Raw genomic sequence first — 17,533 nt, 5'->3', positions numbered from 1 at the left:
TACTTGCAGGCCTTGTGCCTGGAAGGATTTTAGGAGACAACCCAAGGGGAGTCAGAGAGGGTTTTGAATTGGAATTTCCCATTGGACAGTGGGTTGACCAGGCCAAAAGGCAAGGGAAGAGATGTGCCAGGAGCAGGCGCCTGAGGTGTCCCCCAGTGAGACTGCCCTGGAATGTGTTGCACGGGGAGATAGAGGTGCATCCCCATCTATTACCCATGGAAAGGGATTAACGTGTTCCACCGGGTGAAAGACGTGTCCCTCTGGTTTACTTGGGGGAAAAGGAACGTGAGTCTGGAGATGAATCAGGCATCCCTGAGACAAAACAACAAACCACAGTGGGCGAGATCAAAATGTGGGTGCGGAGACGCGGATCCCGCCAAGTCATGGCCCTGGCCTGGTCTTTCCGTGAGAGCAAGAAAGGATCCGAAGGAGAGCCAGGCCAGTGTCTGACAGGCAGGAACTTTATTGCGCTCCGGGCGAGGTTTGCCTACCTCCATGGGGGTCACAGAAGTTGCACCCGTTGGGGGATAAGGGTAAGTTTTATCAGGCTGGGTCTGGCTTTGGCAGGAATTGAGAATGCAGAGCCGAAGTCGTTTTTTTTTTTGTTTTTTTTTTTTTTCGGAAAATGTGTTTTCAGGGATGCTTATCAGACCCAATGCAAACTGGCTAACTCCCAGAATGGGGTGGCAACAGTTTCAAGTTCCCCTTTCCTGCCCCAACCTTGCCCCAGCCCTTTTCTTACATCCCCTGTCCAAAGGGCAGAGGAGTGTCCCAGAGGCCACTCACCCAATTGGTCATGGATGTGGTTGTTGGCACCAGCAAGGGTCTTCCGTGACCAGAGCCCCAAAGTATAGAGAAAGAAGGTGAGAAAAGGAGATAGAGTCTCCACATCTGAGGATGGGGCCCATGGCCCTGCTCCTCTCTGGGGTTTCACCACGGAATGGAAAGGTTCAGAGTTGAAAGGAAACGATGAGCAGTGGATCTGCAGTAAAAGAGGTTTTATTAGAGCAGAAAAGCAGTGGCTGCTATGGTTGCCGGCGAAACTCTGTCAGGACAAGATGTTGATGTCGTTTTTTGGAGTTAAGGGTGTGGAGTTGTTACCAAATGCTGGAATCAGTTTCCATCAGCCAATAAAAGGAAACAGAGTTTCAGGAAAAGGAAAGTGATTTAATTTGTCGACAAATCTCAGATCTTTGAAAGACAACCTTCCGGCTCTTTGGCAGAGTGCAGGGGTATTTAACCGAGGGGGAGATGGGCGAGTGTCTGCGAAGGGGTCAGCTTGAGACAGGTGGATGTCAGCTCATTTTTCTTTTTCTTTTTCTTTTTTTTAGCGCCAAATGTAAATTTTTTTTAAAGATTTATTTCTTTATGCACGCAAGTACTGGGGTACAGGCCAGAGGTGCGGGAGTGAGAACATCCACCAGAGACAGAGCAGGGAAAAGAACAGGCAGACTGACCAAAAATACACTGCTGAGGGGGGCAGCAGGCAAGACAGGAGAGGTCTGCTGTGCCATGTGGGTAGCTCCCTGGCTGGCCAGGGATCGAACTCGTGTTACAGAGGGTGCAGATAGCTTCACAGTGTTGTGCTTAACCCCTAGCTCCACCAAGGAGGCCCAAATGTAAATATTCAAACAAGTACAGTGTACTATAAAAGCAATGATGTGCTAACAACACTTTTAAAAATTATTTTAATGAATTCTCTTTTTTTCCCTCCACCAAACCACCCATGTCCATACAACTTTTGCCTCCTACCCCCACCTCTTCCACCCATTCCTTTATTCTCTCTGGTAACCATGATCTTCTCCTTGCAAAGCTCAAATTTTTATTTCTTCTTTGTTTGCATCAAATTGTTTTTTGGGTATTTATATTCCACAGATGAGAGAATCCATCTTTCACTGTCTTTTGACTAATTCACTCAACATAGTCACCTTAAGGTCCATCCATTTTGTCCTAAATGTCACTGTTTCATCCTTTCATAGCTGTGTAATATTCCATTGAATATATATTCCACAGTTTCTCCATACATTCATCTGTTCCTGCTATAAGTGAGACCATCCAGTATTTTTTTTCTTTCTGGCTTATTTCGCTGAACATGATCCCTTGCAACTCCATCCACGTTGCTGAAAATGGCATGAGTTTATCTTTTTGATTGTTGAGTAATATTCCATTGTGTATATGTACCATATCCCTTGATCCAGTCATCATTTTTCTTCTTAAGGGAAGGGGGAAGGGGTCAGCAGGAGGGCGCCAGCTTACTTCAACACCCTCTTTCTTGAAATGCAGGAGGACTTGTTACCTAAAGACAAACCTGTCAATCAAGGGGGAAATTGCAAGAAATGGGGAAAAGACAAACTTGTTAATGCCTCTCTAAGAGACCAGTCATTTGTAACTGTATCATGTTCACAGCAGTATCTCAGACTGGCCCATTTGCGCTCCATAGCTTTTTGGGGCCCTTATGGGCTCCCCAGCTGTGGGGTCACACAAACACCTGGTTGGAGGACCAGATCATTCACTCACACCTCCACACCAGAGGTTGCAACAACTCCCTCCCTCTTTAGGGAGTTCCCTGCCTGGGAGACCCTAAATCTCTTGAAAGGTGATCAGTCTCTCCTCTTACCCCTACGGGGTAGCCTGAGTTGGTACAGGGTACCGGGACCATACCTTGTCTGACGTCGGTGCCAGGTCCTGGTCTCATTCAGCACTTTTAAGTCTGGCCTGGACAAGGTTGCGGGTCTGGGTAAAAGCAACCAAGTCGGAGACCCCCAGAGTTCCCAGCAGAGCCCGATTTCCCCTTCTTTAGTTCCTCTCACCACCTCCACCAGCCCTCCTCCTAGGCCCAAGTGGCATCAAAGGGCGAAGTGCCTGGTTTTCCTGAACAACCCACTAATTTGTTGCGGAAGCTGACAGGAAAAAACAAACTGTACTCTAGGGCAGGTGAGTTGGGAAATTTATATTTTCTCACATGTGGACGCAGACACAGGAAAACACTCCTAAATAAAAGTCTGGGCCTTGAGCTAACGCAGAGATTCCTTTTTATTTTTTTTAAAAGATTTATTTTTATTTATTTATACAAGCACTGGGTACAGTCAGAAGCGCGGGAGGGCGAGAGAATTCACCAGAGCCAGAGCGGGGAGCAGAGCAGGCAGAAGGACCGAAGTACACTGCTGAGGGAGCAGCGGGCGGCAGGAGAGGTCTGCGCGCCATGCGGGACCCTCCTCCGGTGGCCGGGGAGCAGCCGGGGATCGAACCGGCGCTGCAGAGGCCGCAGGCAGCTTCGCAACCCAGCGCTCAACCACTGCGCCACCGGGAGGCCCAGAGATTCCTTTTTATACACAATTGTCTCAACATTTGTTACACAGGAAGAGTGACAGATTGGTTTAAAAGGGGCAAACCATTTGGTGGGAGGCAAGGCCATTTCACCCTAAAAAGCAGAGTATAGGAAGTGGGTGAGAGGGATGCCACCACCCAGAGATTATTCAAAGAAACCCAGCCTGTCTTCCTCTCTCTCTCCTTTCCTTCTGGAATGCAGCTTTGTCTGGAGAGGGGTGTAGAGACCTGGCCATGGATCCTTCACAGGGAAGATTTGCAAGTGTGCAAACTTGCTCATTGCACCTACACTGGAATGCTAATTACACCTGGATTGAAATGATTATCTGATGGGGACTGTTACTACAACGATTTGCTTAGTGTTTTTGTTTTTGTTTTTTTTTTTCCTCCATCAAAAGAAAAGAAGAAAAAGATGAAAAGAAGGGACGTAACTATCTGAAAACATTGGAAAGGTCAGGCCTAGTTGGTAAGTTCCTGTTTAAGTGAGTAGACAAAGTGCACTCTGCCTAATGTCAATCTTCTGCTCTCCCTACCACCTAGCACCTTTGGGCCCCACCCCAGAATCCTCCTAAGCATTCTTCAGGTTAGTGACTTAGGCCCAGTCTATGCAATGGGGAATCCGGACCACAGGACTCAGTTCTTACAGAACTCTTCATCTGCCAGGTCATTCCCAGCACCCCATGTGACCTCACCTGCCCGGGAGGGGTGCTCAGAGCCCAGAGAGGACAAGGCTGACATTCAGAAGGGCTCTGGGAGGGAGGGGGTAGGTGTCCCGTCCAGCTCCCAAAAGGACACTAGCCTGGCCTCCTGGCTCTACCCCTTTCCTGCTCCACCTCAGGGTCCCCATCTGTGACATGGGAGAGCAAATGCCTGCACTGTGGACACTGTGGATGAGAGAACCCACGGTAAACACTGGGCACAGATCTAACACCCAGCAGGTGCTCAGGACACAGGAGTCCAGATGCTGCTGCTGCTGCTGTTGTTGCTGCTACTGTTGCTCTAGCAGCCCTGGGGGGTGGAGGCTCTTCATGCCATGGGGAGACCTGAGGCTCAGAGTGGGTAGAGACTCACACCAGGAGGCAGAGACAAACCCAGGACAGGGTGTGTATTTCCTGGGCCCAGATCATAAGTTTGTCCAGCAGTGTCTGTCTGGGGCTGGTTTTCCCATGAGCAACAGGAGGTGTTGGGGGAGGGGCCAGCAATGACTTCCGGATGTCCCCTGCGCTGTCTTGGAGACACAAACACTAGGAGACAGAGCCATGGAACCCAGAACCACATTCCTGGGCAGGGAGGTCTCCTGCACCAGCTGCTGCTTGGGGAGACCCCCACCACGATCCCTCCTCCGTGCTGCTCACCACTGCTTACCTCTTGACCTTTGTTCATAATCTTGCAGACAAGTGTGAAAGGGGCTCCCATTTTGCTTTTTAATTTGCATTTATCTGATAATTAGAGATAATGAGCACCTTTTCCTGTACTTGGTCATTTGCATATCTGCTTGTCAAAAATGTGTATTCGAGTCTGTTACTGATTTTTAATGAGATTATTGAGTTAGATTTTATATACATTTTGGACATGAACTCCTTATCTTGCATATAATTGGAAAATATTTTTGCCCACTCCATGGGTGGCCTTCTCATTTTGTTGACCCAAAGCCTGAGGAGCCCCCTGATGATGTGATACACAAAACATTGGATTTGGGTTCTCGGCCACTAAAATCCCCAGAACCGCTGGCATGCTTAGAGGGTCCTTTGAAGCTAACCGGTGACTGGGCTGGGCCCTAGGAAACTACAGGGCAAGCCTGGTGACAAGAAAGACGTAGGTTGGCTTCAGCCAGAGGGGCTATGAGTTTGAGGATGGGTCCTTTCCATATATAAGGCAGAAACCAGTCTCCTCTGGAAGAACTCGGTATACAAATAAGGAAGTAAGGTTAAATTCAAACTCAAATCAGGAATAATCCCATCCAACGTTAAATGAGAGTCCAGTGCAGCCAGAAGCCAAAAGAGACTCCTCAGTGAGAGGGTGTCCTGTTGTCGATGATATAGTAGACTGTGTCCCTGGGGAGGACTAGGCCTACAGGCTGCCTTAAGACAAGTGGGTTGGGGTGTTGTTTTTCTGTTTCTTTGTTTGTTTGCTAAATCTACATTGAGATGACTGTACTTTGTACTAGACTATTATTGGACCCCTGAAGATAGGAGCCTGGTTGTGTTTATTACTTCAAAGTTGACAGGGGTGAGAGGTGAGGGGGTGGGGGAAGGGGAGGGTTACAAGCTTTCCTTGGTAGAAGGACATCAAGTAATCATATTTTCCTCACTTGACACTTAGGGAGGTTAGAAAAAGAAGAGCGGAGGGAATTGGATAGACTGGAGGTTATTTAACAAAAGGTTGTAGCTATTGCTGCTCAGTGCATGGTTTGATCCAAGGCTTCCATGGAGAGGGGCTGAGATTTGCATCGCCACTAAAGCCAAGGATTTCGTCAGTTCTGGCTACAATGTAACCTAAATGTAGAAAGGGTTTTCGGGCTGGAGTGTCCTTGTTGGGGAAACAGGGAGGTGCTGGAAGGACCGCACATGGACAGGGCTCAGGAGTTCTTGCATCTCCCACCCCTCAGCCTGTGCTACACCTTTTGCGGATTCTGAACCAAACACCTGTGTCCTAAGCCAGTAAGGAGACTGTTCCTGAGGCCTGAGAGTCAGTCTAGGAAACTATCAACCCTGAAAGCATTTGTGGGGCTGCGAGTACTTTGGAATTTGAATGTAGGATGAACAAACAGGGTGGATAATCAGGGCACCTCATTGGCAACTGCCATCTGAGGTGGGGAGCGGTCCTGCAGTACAGGATGAAGCCCTGTTGAAATCCTAGGTCTTATGCTGAGTCTGGGGAGTTCATGTCAGTGTTGACCTGAGTTATAGGACACCCAGCAGGTGTCCCAGAGAGCTGGTGTCAGGAGATAAAAAACCCAAACCCCTCTTCCAGAATAAATTCTCTACACATGAAGAGGAAGTGTTCCCCATGGAGGCTCTAATTCCTGACACATCCCTCCTTTATGGAAACCCTTTCAGCTCCTGGTCAATCTGACTCTCAGAATGTCCTGCAGTGCGTATTGTCCATTAAAAATAGAAGTAATCATGCAAAATGTTTAAAGGTTTCTATGAGCTTTTACTGAATTTTTACCTCTTGGCTTACCGGAGATAACCTGTTCGGCAGGTGAGCAAAGGGAAGCTCAGGGCAATGAATCAGCCACCCAAAGAATCTGTGTCCAAGCAAGTCTGAGCTAAAGCTACTCAGGCCTGGCTTCCTCCAGCCCAGGTCAAGCCAGACACCTCCAGCAATATTCCCCAACAGGCAAGGGTCTGCGGGTATCACTCTTCTACCTGGGGTCCCCAGCTCTGATTCAGGAGGGAATGTTGAGATTGGCTGAGTGCTGAGCTGCCTGCAAAGCCCACCATGTCTGGAACACACACAGCTCAGTGCCCCTCATACATGGCAGGATTTGCAATGGGGCTCGGGAACCCTAAAATCTAGGAGTGGCTGAAACAATGCTCCCTGGGACTTCTGTCCTTTCCTTCTGAGAGCTGCATTGCACCCCAAACCTACCTCCCAGGAAAGCCCACACTTTCCATGCAGATTAGGGGCAGGGCATCCCTCTGAAGGTGCCTGCACCTGTGTGATCCCTGCTCAGCATGGTGAGCACCCTGATTCCACTCCCTGACCTGTGCGTGGAGGTGGCTGATGGGGGTGCCTGACCAAGTCTTTGCCCTTAGCAGGCCTGCCCTGTCCCCTCCACTCTCAGCCACACCCCTGCGTGCTTTCCACTGGTTGACTACCACTCTGGCTGCCTGAGGCCTGTTCTTCTCAGTTGGTGTCCCAGGGCCAGGTGAGGTCTGAGGAGACCTGTGGAGGATGCCCTGCATTCAAACACCTGAAACCCCCACCTCTTGTCAGCATCAAGCTCAAGGCTGGGACCCCAGAGTTCAGGAGAGGGAAGACTCAAAGGACACAGATCAGTGGGTGTCACTCCCATCCCTCACCCTGCCTTCCCATCAGGCATCCTGAATGTGACCCCCCTCTTCCCAGACCCCAGATCTCCTGACCTTGTCCAGTGTCTCACACTCCCTGGGCTCCTCCTTCCTAGGGCTTTTCTACCACTCCCCCTCTCCCTCCTTCCCCAGCACCACCTGCTGGCAGGTTCTGGGGTGTGAAAAGCTGGCTCTTAGTGAGTGCTGGGTAGGAGCTTAGCAGGAGGGGAATGGGGTCAAGGGGTGCACTGTTCCCTGCCTGCCTGATCTTGCTCCCCTCCACCCCCTCCTCTCCCAGTGAGAACCCAACAAGAAGCTAAGCAAATAACGAAGAATGAGCCACAAAAGAGTGATGAAGACTTCGATTCTGGTCACCGGCCTCCAAGACACAATTCTCAGATGAAGGGTCGAAAGAAGTTACAGTGGCAATGGTTGGCTAATGCCCCAAAAGCTATGGTGCCTAAATCAAGTGAGTAGACAAAGTGCCCTCTGCCTGTTGTCCTCTTCTGCTCTCCCACCACCTCTCCCCCTTGGGCCCACCCTGAACCCTTCTAAACCTTCTTATAGTCACTGACAGGGGCCCCTCTATCCAAGGGAGGTTCCCAGACCAGAGGAGGCAGCTCTTACAGGACTCCTCATCTGCCAACTGCATTCCCAGCACGCCATGTGCCCTCACCTGCCCGGGAGGGGTGCTCAGAGCCAGAGGAGGAGGCTGACATTCAGAAAGGCCCTGGAAGGGAGGGGTTGCATTTCGCGCCCAGCTCCCAAGCAGACACTGCCTGGGCTCCTGGCTCTACCGCTTCGATGCTCCACCTCAGGGTCCCCATCTGTGAAATGGGACAGCAAGAGCCTGCCTCTGTGGACTTTGTGAGGGTGACAGAGAGAATCCAGGGTAAACACTCCACACAGATGTAACACCTAGTAGGTGCTCAGTACACAGGAGCACAGCTGCTACTGCTGTGTTGCTGTTGTTACTCCCAGCAGCCCCAGGAGGTGGAGGTCTTCATGCCACAAGGGAGAGCTGAGGCTCAGTGCTCAGGGATGCAGGAAGAGAACCAGGACAGGGTTGTCCATTTCCTGGGTCCCTGATCAGGAGGTTTGTCCAGCAGTGTCTGTCTGGGGGTCTTTTCCCAGGAGAGGTTGGGGAGGAGCCTACATGGCTTCTGAGGTGTCCCCTGCATTCTCTTGGGGACACAAGCCCTGGGAGACAGAGCCATGGAACCCAGATCCACGTTCCTGGGCAGGGATGTCTCCTGCACTAGCTGTTGCTTTGAGAGATCCCCACCCGTTCCCTCTTCCCTGCTGGCTCAGCATTGCTTACCTCTTGACTTGTGTTCATAATCTCGCAGACAAGGTGACATGGTCTCTCATTTTGCCTTTTGATTTGCATTTACCTGATGATTAGTGATACTGAGCACCCTTTCGTGATCTTGATCATTTGCATACCTGCTTTTTGAAAATGTCTATTCAATTTATTGATTTTTAGTTGGATTTTTTATTTATAGTCTTTATACATTTTGGACAGGAACTCCTTTCTGGTATATAATTTGAAAATATCTTTACCCACCCCAAGAGTGGCCTTCCCATTATGGACCCAAAATCCCAGGAGCCCCCTTATGATGTAATAGACAAATCCTTGGTTTGTGACCTCAGCCACTAAAACCCTGGGAATCTGAGAGTGCTGAGAGGGTGTTTTAATGCTAAAGGATGACTGGGCTGGGCCCAAGAAAGTATAGGGCAAGCCTGGTGACCAGAAAGACATAGGTTGGCTTCCAGGGAGAGGGGCAAAGAGTTTGAGGATGGGTCCTTTCCTCATGTAAGACAGAACCCAGTCTCCTTCTGGAAGAACTCAGTATACAAACAAGGAAGTGAGGTTAACATTCAAATTCCAATCAGGACTAACATCACCCATATTAAAATGAGAGTCCAGTGCAGCCAAAAGCCAAAAGAGATTTCTCAGTGAGAGGGTGTGTCCTTCTGTCATTGATACAGTAGATTGTGTCCCTGGGGAGGATAGGCCTGCAGGCTGCCTTAAGACAGGTGTCTGGGTTGTTGTTTTGTTGTTCGCTAATTTGATTTGACCACCTAGCAGCATCAAGCTCAAGGCTAGGACCACAGTTTCCAGGTCCAGGAGAGGGAAGACTCAGAGGACACAGATCAGTGGGTGTCACCCCCATCCCTCACCCTGCCTTCCCATCAGGCATCCTGAATGTGACCCCCTCTTCCCAGACCCCAGATCTCCTGACCTTGTCCAGTGTCTCACACTCCCCTGGGCTCCTCCTTCCTAGGGCTTTTCTACCACTCCCCCTCTCCCTCCTTCCCCAGCACCACCTGCTGGCAGGTTCTGGGGTGTGAAAAGCTGGCTCTTAGTGAGTGCTGGGTAGGAGCTTAGCAGGAGGGGAATGGGGTCAAGGGGTGCACTGTTCCCTGCCTGCCTGATCTTGCTCCCCTCCACCCCCTCCTCTCCCAGTGAGAACCCAACAAGAAGCTAAGCAAATAACGAAGAATGAGCCACAAAAGAGTGATGAAGACTTCGATTCTGGTCACCGGCCTCCAAGACACAATTCTCAGATGAAGGGTCGAAAGAAGTTACAGTGGCAATGGTTGGCTAATGCCCCAAAAGCTATGGTGCCTAAATCAAGTGAGTAGACAAAGTGCCCTCTGCCTGTTGTCCTCTTCTGCTCTCCCACCACCTCTCCCCCTTGGGCCCACCCTGAACCCTTCTAAACCTTCTTATAGTCACTGACAGGGGCCCCTCTATCCAAGGGAGGTTCCCAGACCAGAGGAGGCAGCTCTTACAGGACTCCTCATCTGCCAACTGCATTCCCAGCACGCCATGTGCCCTCACCTGCCCGGGAGGGGTGCTCAGAGCCAGAGGAGGAGGCTGACATTCAGAAAGGCCCTGGAAGGGAGGGGTTGCATTTCGCGCCCAGCTCCCAAGCAGACACTGCCTGGGCTCCTGGCTCTACCGCTTCGATGCTCCACCTCAGGGTCCCCATCTGTGAAATGGGACAGCAAGAGCCTGCCTCTGTGGACTTTGTGAGGGTGACAGAGAGAATCCAGGGTAAACACTCCACACAGATGTAACACCTAGTAGGTGCTCAGTACACAGGAGCACAGCTGCTACTGCTGTGTTGCTGTTGTTACTCCCAGCAGCCCCAGGAGGTGGAGGTCTTCATGCCACAAGGGAGAGCTGAGGCTCAGTGCTCAGGGATGCAGGAAGAGAACCAGGACAGGGTTGTCTATTTCCTGGGTCCCTGATCAGGACGTTTGTCCAGCAGTGTCTGTCTGGGGGTCCTTTTCCCAGGAGAGGTTGGGGAGGAGCCTACATGGCTTCTGAGGTGTCCCCTGCATTCTCTTGGGGACACAAGCCCTGGGAGACAGAGCCATGGAACCCAGATCCACGTTCCTGGGCAGGGATGTCTCCTGCACTAGCTGTTGCTTTGAGAGATCCCCACCCGTTCCCTCTTCCCTGCTGGCTCAGCATTGCTTACCTCTTGACTTTTGGTCATAATCTCGCAGACAAGGGTGACATGGTCTCTCATTTTGCCTTTTAATTTGCATTTACCTGATAATTAGTGATACTGAGCACCCTTTCGTGATCTTGATCGTTTGCATACCTGCTTTTTGAAAATGTCTATCCAATTTATTGATTTTTAGTTGGATTTTTGATTTATATTTCTTATATATTTTGGACAGGAACTCCTGTCTGGTATATAATTTCCAAGTATCTTTACCCACCCCAAGGGTGGCCTTCCCATTTGTGGACCCAAAATCCCAGGAGCCCCCTTATGATAATGGACAAATCCTTGGTTTGTGACCTCAGCCACTAAAACCCTGGGAATCTCAGGAGTGTGAGGCGGGTGCTTTAATGCTAAAGGATGACTGGGCTGGGCCCAAGAAAGTACAGGGCGAGCCTGGTGACCAGAAAGACAAAGGTTGGCTTCCAGGGAGAGGGGCAAAGAGTTTGAGGATGGGTCCTTTCCTCATGTAAGACAGAACCCAGTCTCCTTCTGGAAGAACTCAATATACAAACAAGGTAGTGAGGTTAACATTCAAATTCAAATTAGGACTAACATCACCCATATTAAAATGAGAGTCCAATGGAGCCAAAGCCAAAAGAGACTCCTCAGTGAGAGGGTATGTCCTGTTAATGATATAGAAGTTTGTGTCCCTGAGGAGGACTAGGCCTGCAGGCTGCCTTAAGAAAGGTGACCTGGGTTATTGTTTTTTGTTCCTGTGTTTGCTTTATTGCTCAGTATTTATTGAGATGATTGTACATTGCACTACAGACCATTGCTGAATCTCAGTAGATGATATTGTGGGTTTATTTATTTATGTTACAGTTGAGAGGAGGTTTAAAGCATATTTTGGTAGAAAGGACACCAAGTATTGATATTTTCTTCACTGCACAAGTAGGCAAGGGTGGAAAAAGAAGAGAAGGGAGGGAATTGGATAGATGGAGTATATATAAATAAAGGTTGCAGATATTGCTGTTCAGTTTCCTGCACCTCCGTGTTTCACCAACAAGGAAACACCAGCCTGAAAATGCTTTCTAATTTTAAAGTACCATGGCACAGGAAGGATTGATGAAATCCTTAGCTTTAATAAGAGTCTAAATCAGCCCCACACCCTGGAAGTCTAAGATAAAACTATTCCAGCCACTTGGATTTCATGGGTCCCGAGCCCTGTTCCATTTGAAGGGTGAGCAAAGTGAGGCTCGGGGCAACGAAATAGCCAACCAAGGAATCTGTTTCCAAGCTGGTCTGAGCTGCAGCTCCTCAGGCCTGTATTCCTCCAGCTGAGGTCAAACCAGACAGCTCTAGCAAGGATTCCCCAACAGGCAAGTGTCAGCAGGTGTCACTCTTGCACCTGGTGTCCCCAGCTCTGCTTCCTGAGGGAATGTTCAGTTTGGCTGAGTGCTGAGCTGCCTGCAAAGCCCACCAGGCCTGGAACACACACAGCTCAGTGCCCCTCATACATGGCAGGATTTGCAATGAGGATCAAAAAACCTTGAAATTCAGGAGTGGCTGAAACAATGCTCCCCGGGACTGCTGTCATTTCCTTCTGAGAGCTGCAATGCACCCCAAACCTACCTCACTGGAAAGCCTACTCTACATGGAGGTTAGGGGCGGGGACACCTCTGAAGTACCTGCACCTGTTTGATCCCTGCCTAGCATGGTGAGATCCCTGATTCCACTACCTGGCCTCTCTGCGGAGGTGGCTGATGGGTGTGCCCTGCTCTGAATCTTTGCTCTTAGCAGACCTGCCCTGACCCCTCCGCTCCCCTGGCCACACCCCAGTGTGCTTTCCTCTGGGTGACTTCCTGCTCTGGCTGCTTGAGGCCTGCCTGTTCTTCTTACTTGGTGCCCCAGGGCCAGGCCAGGTCTGAGGAGACCTGGGGGTGACATCCTGTCAGCATCAATCTCAAGGCTGGGACCCCAGAGTCCAGGTCCAGGAGAGGGAAGACTCAGAGGACACAGATCAGTGGGTGTCACCCCACCCTCCCTCACCCTCCTGATGTATTTTTGTAGAGCACGGGGGCACTTGGGTTCACTCTGGGAAAGGTCTCACTAGGGCTTACTGGTCAGTGGCATGCAGCGAATTTCCTGGCCAGTTTCTCCATGAGGCAGAGACATTCACTATATTTAAAGAACAGGTTTATTAGTGAAAGGGACAGAAAGACACTTCTGTGAAAGACACTTGCATAGACACCAGTGGGCAGGAAGAGTTGCCCTGAAAGGGACAGGTTTGCTGAGAGGCCTGCATGGCCCAAGGCAGGTGACCTTGGGGAGAACGGCCTCTGCTGAGGGAGGTCAGTGAAGCAAAGTCCTGGCAGGTGCAGATAAAGGCCAGGCAGGGAGGCTGCCAGAAGCCAAAAGAGACTCCTCAGTGAGAGGGTGTGTCCTGTTGTCATTGATCTAGTAGACTGTGTCCCTGGGGAGGACTAGGTCTGCAGGCTGCCTTAAGACAAGTGGGTTGGGGTGTTGTTTTTCTGATTGTTTGTTTGCTAAATCCATATTGAGATGACTGTTTTGTACTTGACTGTTGCTGGACCCCTGAAGAAAGGAGCATGGTTGTGTTTATTCTCTTCAAAGTTGACAGGGGTGGGGGGATGAGGTGGAGGGGGGAGGAGAAGGGTTACAAGCTTTCCTTGGTAGAAGGACATCAAGTCCTCATATTTTCCTCACTTGACATTAGGGGAGGCTAGAAAAAGAAGAGCGGAGGGAATTGGATAGACTCGAGGCTATTTAACAGAAGGTTGTAGCTATTGCTGCTCAGTGCATGGTTTGATCCAAGGCTTCCAGGGAGAGGGGCTGAGATTCGCCTCCCCACTAAAGCCAAGGATTTCATCAGTTCTGCCTACGCAATGTAACCTAAATATAGACGGGGTTTTCAGGCTGGAGTCTCCCTGTTGGGGAAACACGGAGGTGCTGGGAGGACCGCACATGGACAGGGCTCAGGAGCCCCTGCACCTCCCACCCCTCAGCCTGTGCTGCATCCTTTTGCGGGTCCTGAGCCAAACACCTGTATCCTAAACCAGTATGGAGACTGTTCCTGAGGCCTGAGAGTCAGTCTGGGAAACTCTCAACCCTGAAAGTATTTGTGGGGTTGTGAGGACTTTGGAATTTGAATGTAAGATGAACAAACATGGTGGATAATCAGGGCATCTCAGTGGCAACTGCCATCTGAGGTGGGGAGCCGTCCTGCAGTACAGGATGAATCACTGTGGAAACCCTGGGTCTTGTGCTGAGTCTGGGGAGTTCATGTCAGTGTTGACCTGAGTTGTGGGACACCCAGCTGGTTTCCCAGAGACCTGGTGTCAGGAGGTAAAATCCCAAACCCCTCTTCCAGAATAAATTCTCTACACATGGAGAGGAAGCGTTCCCCATGGAGGCTCAAATTCCTGACACATCCCTCCTTTAGGGGAGTCCTTTCAGCTCCTGGTGAATATGACTGTCGGAATGTCCTGCAATGCATATTGTCCATTAGAAATAGACGTAATCATGTAAAATGCTTAAAGCTTTCTATGAGCTTTTGCTGAATTTTTTACCTTTTGGCTCACCTAAGATGACCTGTTTGGCATGTGACCAAAGGGAGGCTCAGGGCAATGAATCAGCCACCCAAGGAATCCGTGTCAAAGTGAGTTTGAGCTGCAGCTCCTCAGGCCTGGCTTCCTCCAGCCCAGGTCAAGCCAGACACCTCCAGCAAGGATTCCCCAATAGGCAAGGGTGGGCATGTGTCACTCTTGCACCTTGTGTCCCCAGCTCTGCTTCAGGAGGGAATGTTGAGATTGGCTGAGTGCTGAGCTGCCTGCAAAGCCCACCATGTCTGGAACACACACAGCTCAGTGCCCCTCATGCATGGCAGGATTTGCAACGGTGCTCGGGAACCTTGAAATCCAGGAGTGGCTGAAACAATGATCCCTGGGACTGTTGTCGTTTCCTTCTGAGAGCTTCATTGCACCCCAAACCTACCTCCCTGGAAAGCCCACACTCTCCATGCAGGTTAAGGGCAGGGCGCCCCTCTGAAGGTGGGTGCACCTGTGTGATCCCTGCCTAGCATGGTGAGCGCCCTGATTCCACTCCCTGGCCTGTGTGTGGAGGTGGCTAATGGGGGTGCCCTGCTCTGAATCTTTGCCCTTAGCAGGCCTGCCCTGACCCTTCTACTCCCCTGGCCACACCCCAGTGTGCTTTCCTCTGGGTGACTTCCTGCTCTGGCTGCTTGAGGCCTGCCTGTTCTTCTTACCTGGTGCCCCAGGGCCAGGCCAGGTCTGAGGATACCTGGGGGTGGATGCTCTGAGCTCAATCCCCTGAAAACCCCAACTCCTGTCAACATCAAGCTCAAGGCTGGGACCCCAGATTCCAGGTCCAGGAGAGGAAAGACTCAGAGGACACAGATCAGTGGGTGTCACCCCACCACCCTCCCCCTCCTGATGTATTTTTGTAGAGCAAGGGGGCACTTGGGTTCATCTGGGTAAGATCTCACTCGGGCTTCCCGGTCAGCAGCAAGCAGTGAGTTTCTTGGCCAATTTCTCCATGAGGTAGAGACATTAGATATATTCAAAGAACAGGTTTATTAGCAACAGGGACAGAAGGGTGAAAGACACTTACATAGACACCAGTGGGCAGGAAGAGTTGCCCTGAAAGGGACAGGGTTTGCTGAGAGGCCTGCATGGTCCCAGGCAGGTGACCTTGGGGAGAATGGCCTCTGCTGAGGGAGGTCAGTGAAGCAAAGTCCTGGTGCAGATAAAGGCCAGGCAGGGAGGCTGCTGCCCTGCAGAAGAGAGAATTGGTAAGAAGAAGCACCTATATGGCCACAGGGGCCAGTGGGGGTGCTGCCCTGAGCCTGTGCAGAGCCTGCACTGATATAGACCTTTTCTCTTTGGGAAGGGTCACTCCTCCTTGGAGTGGCCAGCTTCTTGCTACTGTTGGGTAACAGGAAAACCAGGAGCGGATCAGAGATTCCAGGACAGGGCTCAACTCCATCTCTTTACCCTAGGGCCTGTGCTCCACTCCCCATAGCATCTGCTCCTGCCTGGGTCTCATGCCTTGTGATAAGGCCTGGTGCCTAAGGGTCCCGACCTCTAAGGCTGGGTTAATGATCATGTTATTCCCTCGACCCCTACCTCCTTGTGTGAGTCAGGGTTTAGTCTTGGGAGGCCTCCTTTCCAGTTTCACTATTCTTGTCCTCCATCACTCCCACCCCACCAGAGATCCTGAATGATGCCCCCAATGCCCCAGATCCCAGGTGTCCTGACCTTGTGTGGTGTCTCCCTCTCCCCTGGGCTCCTCCTTACTATGGCTTTTCTACCACTTCCCTTTGCCTTCCTCCCCCAACACTACCCACTGGCAGGTTTCCTGGGGTGTGAAACTGGGCAATCATTACCAGGAGATGAATGAACCCAATGGAGTCTTGCTTTGGGGGATGGTGGGGTGGGGCCAGGGTGACCACTTCCCTGCCTGCCTAATGCCCCTCACCTCCCAATCCCTCACCCCACCTCACCATCCCTCTCTATCCCTCAGGGAGCTACAATCCTCAACCTCAGCTACCTCTACTCCAGAGTGACTCATGGATGCACAACAACCTACCTTATGCGACTGGTGAGTAGACAAAGTGCCCTCTGCCTGTTGTCAATCTTCTGCTCCCCCCACCACCTCTGCCCCCTCGGGCCCCACCCCTGAACCTTCCTAGACTTTCTTCTAGTCAGTGACTGGGGCCCAGTCTATTCAAGAGTGGATCCGGGACGAGAGGAGGCAGAGCTTACAGGACCCTTCACCTGACAGGTGCATTCCCAGCACCCCATGTGCCCTCACCTGCCCGGAGGGGTGTTTGGAGCCCAGAGAGGAGGAAGCTGACTTTCAGAGGGGCCCTGGGAGGGAGGGGGTAGGTGTCCTGTCAGCTCCTAGGAAGACACTGGCCTGTCCTCCTGGCTCTATCCTTTCCCTACTCCGTCTCGGGGTCCCCATCTGTGACATAGGAGAGCAGGAGCCTGTGCTGTGGACTGTGTGAGGGTGAAGAGACCCACGGTAAACACTCGGCACAGATCTAACACCCAGCAGGTGCTCAGGACACAAGACCAGGACACAAGACCTGCAGCCCAGGGGGGCGGAGGCTCTTCATTCCACAGGGAGACCTAAGGCTCAGAGGGGTGTGGAGACTCACATGGGGAGTCGGAGATAGACCCAGGACAGGGTGTACATTTCCTGGATCCCAGATCAGGAGGTCTGTCCAGCAGTGTCTGTCTGGATGTGCCTTTCCCGTGAGCAAAAGGAGAGGTTGGGGAGGGGCCTTTAATGTCTTCATGGTGACTCCTGCCCTTTCTTGGAGACACAAGCACTGGGAGACAGAGCCATGGAACCCAGAACCACATTCCTGGGCAGGGACGTCTCCTGCACTGGCTGCTGCTTAGGGAGTTCCCCACCCCGTTTCCTCCTCCCCGCAGCTCGCCATGGCTTACCTCTTGACTTTTGTTCATAATCTTGCAGAGGAGTGTGACAGGGTCTCCCAATTTGCCTCTCGATTTGCATTTACTTGATGATGAGTGATACTGAGGACCTTTTTGTTAACTTGTTCATCTGCATATCTGCTTTTCGAAAATGTCTGTTCAAGTCTGTTATTAATTGGATTACGGATTTTTATTCTTTATACGTTTTGGACATGAACTCCTTACCTGGTATATAATTTGC

General features: G+C 51.0%; 1 long non-coding RNA gene across 1 annotated transcript; it reads left to right on the top strand.

The window, feature by feature from the left end:
• The first annotated feature begins 3,746 nt into the window (after window positions 1-3,746).
• LOC129144667 (uncharacterized) lies at window positions 3,747-16,445 on the top strand. The gene is made up of 4 exons (XR_008549087.1): window positions 3,747-3,793; window positions 7,642-7,812; window positions 9,814-9,984; window positions 16,370-16,445. It is a non-coding gene; the product is annotated as an uncharacterized LOC129144667 (long non-coding RNA).
• The last annotated feature ends 1,088 nt before the right edge of the window (window positions 16,446-17,533 follow it).

Source organism: Talpa occidentalis, unplaced genomic scaffold, assembly GCF_014898055.3.
Source record: "Talpa occidentalis isolate TD23 unplaced genomic scaffold, MPIMG_talOcc4v2.1 talOcc4.537, whole genome shotgun sequence".
NCBI classification, from domain to species: Eukaryota; Metazoa; Chordata; class Mammalia; order Eulipotyphla; family Talpidae; genus Talpa; species Talpa occidentalis.
Note: the sequence above shows the minus strand (reverse complement) of the source record. Positions and strands in the feature narration are given on the sequence as shown.